The sequence below is a fragment of the Dipteris shenzhenensis genome, unplaced genomic scaffold (genome assembly GCF_047967505.1).
Source record: "Dipteris shenzhenensis isolate YYH24624 ecotype China unplaced genomic scaffold, Dip_SZ_1.0 scaf0118, whole genome shotgun sequence".
NCBI classification, from domain to species: domain Eukaryota; kingdom Viridiplantae; phylum Streptophyta; class Polypodiopsida; order Gleicheniales; family Dipteridaceae; genus Dipteris; species Dipteris shenzhenensis.
The window spans coordinates 20,307-25,000 of NW_028239424.1; the positions used below are offsets into that span (position 1 = coordinate 20,307).

The following is a 4,694-nucleotide window of genomic DNA, read 5'->3' on the forward strand; positions in this document are numbered from 1 at the left end:
TGTATCAGACACAGCCCTCGCCTGCAGGTTGAAATTAAATGCCGCTACTCGGATTCGAACCGAGATGCTCTAGCACTGCTTCCTAAGAGCAGCGTGTCTACCAATTTCACCATAGCGGCTCGCTACTCGTTATACTTATCGTAATTAATGATATCACATCTTCGGGTGAATCGTCAATCTTCCTGGGGGAGAGTACACACGCACAACAAGGGACCTTCCCTGTCTATAGTTGATTAGGTATACGGCGCTATACTTGTATAGGAATAACGGGATATGGCGTAGCTCGGTAGCGTGCCATCTTGGGGTGATGGAGGTCGCAGGTTCAAATCCTGCTATTCCGAATAAACGAGGTCGGAACATATTTTAAACGGAATAGAAGACGTTCCCGTTCCGGGAACGCAGATTTATCTCCCGATTCTCTTTGGGTGTTATCGACCCATACCCATTCGTAGTAGGGATAGAGATAAATCGATGATCGTGATCGAGACCCTTGTATCATAGGAAGGAAGAGAGGGATTGGGCTCCTTCTTCATGCACGTAACCCCCCCCCCCTCGTGGTTATTACCAACATTCATTGATACAACTCTGTTAGTATTTGGATTTTATTTACCGCACGGTACCGTCACGCAATAATATCAACATGTACCCGTACTACTTACTAGGGATCCAAATTCATCAATAAGTTCCCTGACAATCACTTATCTCGTCTTCCCCGTTCCAACAAACAAATAGTTCACTATCTATTCCGACCGACCCCACGTCCTATTGATACGGCAATTCCTGTTACAACCGGGGAGTACTACTGACCAGTTTCAGAAATTTTTTCATTTGTCACATAGTAAAAACTTCTCGACCGTCCAGTCAAAATGGATTTAGCTGGAGAAAAAGCTTTCGATGCTACTTCATTAGTTTGGGTCTTCCAAATATGATTGCGAATCTTCCTCCGCGACCTAGAAGTACGTTTTTTTGGAACTGCCATAATGAAATCTATCTATTCGGTTTTATCATCGAAATGAATGCGACGAGTATGTTGATACGTACGAGTAGAATCAATATAATGAGGGAGGGGGTGATTGCGTAGAATCATTAGAAGGGGAACAACTGGGGGAACTGGGTTTCCATTCTATGCAAAAGAATCCCAGCAAGAATCATTGACTTCTTTATGATAACAATTTGCTAACCAACCAACTCCTTTCCATTTAAGCAAATGGGATCTACTACAGATCGAACCAAATCCTGTCTGTATCCCGATTTCCTTCGCGTCTTCTTCTTAGAATGGATCTTCCGTATCACTTTCTTCCTCTCGAAACAGGGATGCAAGACGCGCCCCCTAGCAGTTGCGTTACTCAGCCGGGGATGTCCGAGATCAATTTTGGATCCGTGACAAACCAATGAAACTCGATATATCGACATTACCGTATTGGACTCTGATGCGTTGTGCCCAAGCAGAGCGAAGTGACGAACATCATAGAATCTCCCCGGTTCTACTCGGAGTTGTTTTCCTCCAGTATCAATTGCTGCATGTCTATCCGTAATAGTCTTGTCGTGTGAAAAATAACCCAAAACAACTCAATCGGTTTGGGGTCAAAAAATGGAACCTAGATAAGTATCTCCGACACATTTGATTCCTGTCAAGTCTCGACGCCGGGCTCGCACCAGAACGAGAAACAAATGGATTATTCGGTTTGATACGCGTGATCTCACCTGTCCATATATATTCCATTCTTCGACGCTCCATATATCTGACAACTATTGACAGAAAGAGTTCCAACCCGGGTTAAATATGTTTATGGAATTATCTTATGAATGTGCTTGGATTGTCCCCTCACGCCCATTCGTAACCTCTGGTTTGATCGGATTGGCATCGTTTCTTTTTCCAAAAGCCACTAAGAGCCTTCGTCGTATACGTGCTATGCTCAGTGTTCTTTCATTAGCCGCAGCTATGTCCGTCTCTATCGCAACATTCTGGCAACAAGTTACTGGTCGCTCCACTTTTGAATACTCATGGTCATGGATTCCCAACGACGATATTTCTCCAAAGATAGGATTTTCAGTTGATTCACTTACTTCCATTACGTCGATATCAGTCACCACCATAGGTGTCTTGGTTATGATTTACAGTGATAGTCATATGCGTCACGACTAGGGATACGTAAGGTTTCCCGTCTATTTAAGTTTCTCCACTGCCTCCACGTCAGGATTAGTGTTCAGTCCCAATCCAATACAGATTCATGTTTTTCGGGAATTAGTAGGGATGTGCTCTTACTCGCCGATAGGTTTTTGGTTCGCACGACCAAGTGCTGCTAATGCCTGCCAAAAAGCTTTTGCAACTAATCGTACAGGAGATTTCGGATTATTATTGGGTATATTAGGTACGTATTGGATAACTGGTAGTTTCGAGATCCGCGAATCGTGTGATTGATTTAGTGAGTTGATTGATAACAACAGCGCCGGCTCCTCCCTTGCCAATACATGTGCTCCTCTACCATTTTTGGGTCCGGTATCTAAATCTGCACAATCCCCACTCCACGTATGGTTGCCCGATGCAACGGAAGGACCCACACCTATTTCGGCTCTTATACACGCCGCTACTATGGTAGCTGCGGGAATTTTTTTTGTAGCTCGAATGCTTGAATTGTTTGAAACCTTACCTCTAAGCATGAATGTTATCTCCTGGATAGGCGGAATAACGGCTCTACTGGGAGCGACGATAGCTCTTGCCCAGAAGGATATCAAGAAAGGTTTAGCTTATTCTACTATGTCTCAATTGGGCTACATGATGCTGGCTCTAGGTCTCGGTGCTTATAAACCCTTCGTTGTTTCACCTCATTACACATGCCCATCCCAAAGCTTTGCTATTTCCCGGATCCGGTTCAGTAATTCATTCGATGGAAAGGGTTGTCGGATACTCTCCCAATAGAAGTCAAAATATGTCTCCCACGGGTGGTTCGCGAAAATATATGCCAATTACTGGAATCACTTTTCTTTCAGGTACTCTCTCTCTCTGTGGTATACCACCTCTAGCTCGTTTCCGGTCCAAAGATGAAATTATTGCAAAGAGTTGGCTACGTTCCTTTCCCCCCGGATGTATAGCCTCATTCACAGCAGTTCCAACTGCTTTCTACATGTTCCGCATCTATCTCCTCACGTTTGAGGGGAATCTACGCGCCGGTGGCGGTACCAATTCATCCCATTCCTCTATGAATAGTGTCATTCGGAGTAACACCAAAACGATAGCAACGAGTGGAGATGGGTATGATGTTCCTCCACCCCCGCGAGACGAAGGAGTCGATTCAGCAGGAGGTTATGACGGGGAAGATTCAGTCGATAGAAAAGTTTCTGCAGAGTCCAATATTCGTTCTGAGTCTCTATATCCTAAGGAATCAGACGTTTCGATGGTATTGCCTTCAGTAGTACTGTCGATACCAACTTCGTTGGTTGGATCAATAGGAGTCAATCTCGCTGGAGGAGAAACTGGTCCCGATTTGCTATCCGAGTGGTTAACTCCCCTTGCAGGCTTTTCAGAGGACAACAACAATCCCGAAAATTTGGTACAATTGCTAATAGATTCAGCAGGTTCGGTTGGTCTATCACTAGCCGGAATATCTATCTCCTACGTGATTTATGGACCGATATCCTCTCACACACAACCTTGCGGTGATATTGATCCTTTTGCCAAACAATCTATGGGTTCATTTAACCGTCTCATTGGGGACTGGTCACACAACCGGGGTTACATCGATCATTACTACGATATCCTTCTAGTGAGAGGTATTCGATTCCTGGGTGAGTTAACTCTTCTTTTCGACCAATGGGTAATTGACGGAATTATTAATGGCACCGGTATTTTGAGTTCCATAGGTGGAGAAAGCGCAAGATATGGGGAGGGCGGGAGAGTATCTTCTTATTCATTCGGATTGATGATTGGTATTATTCTACTGCTAACTGCCTTCGTTTCTCTTGTCTCCTAAGAGTTTTTTTCTTCTCCTTTCCAAGATATTCCTTATACCTCTATAAGTATCCTGTGACTATTCTACTATGTTTTCCGGAAAAGGAGAAATAGAAACTAGTGATTGGTGATCGATCGATATGCATCTTGGGGTTGGGGGGGGGGCGATCAATCACGACCAAGATCAACCATGACCGAGATCTTCCACACCAGCCCCCCCCCCGATTCGTAGGCTCTATCCGAGAAGGCAAAAGGGATTGCTATCATTACTGCTTCTTCCTATAATGAGAGTTAGGGTGTACGCGAGGTTCATGAAGTCTCGAAGAAAGCTTTGGGTCTTCGAGTGGTTAACGTCTTGCAGATCAAGGGGCGGCTCAAGGAACAAGAGTCTCTGGAAGTATATGGGATTGAATCATCTGCCACTTTCCTCGGTAGCTCAGCGGTAGAGCGGTCGGCTGTTAACCGATTGGTCGTAGGTTCAAATCCCACCCGGGGAGATTCATCCATTTCCAGTAGGATAGAAGATAGTCTAGATGATGTACCTCCCTTCAATAGGGATAATACTTCACTTACGTCAGGGGAGGGGGAGGTACCTCCTCATAATATATATCGTAGAAACCGATAGTATCTTTGAAGATTTACATTATCCACATTCGAGATTCTCAGTAATGAGGTAGTTCTCCCACACCCGTATGCCGAATCGGGACTATAACCATATAGTCGATCAACCGATAGAGGATTCAAT

The 4,694-nt window shown here is 44.6% G+C and overlaps 2 non-coding genes across 2 annotated transcripts; both read left to right on the forward strand.

Moving 5' to 3' along the window:
• The first annotated feature begins 267 nt into the window (after positions 1 to 267).
• Positions 268 to 341, forward strand: TRNAP-GGG (transfer RNA proline (anticodon GGG)). Its single transcript has one exon. It is a non-coding gene; the product is annotated as a tRNA-Pro (tRNA).
• Positions 342 to 4,374: 4,033 nt separating this feature from the next.
• TRNAN-GUU (transfer RNA asparagine (anticodon GUU)) lies at positions 4,375 to 4,446 on the forward strand. The gene has a single exon. It is a non-coding gene; the product is annotated as a tRNA-Asn (tRNA).
• Positions 4,447 to 4,694: the final 248 nt, after the last annotated feature.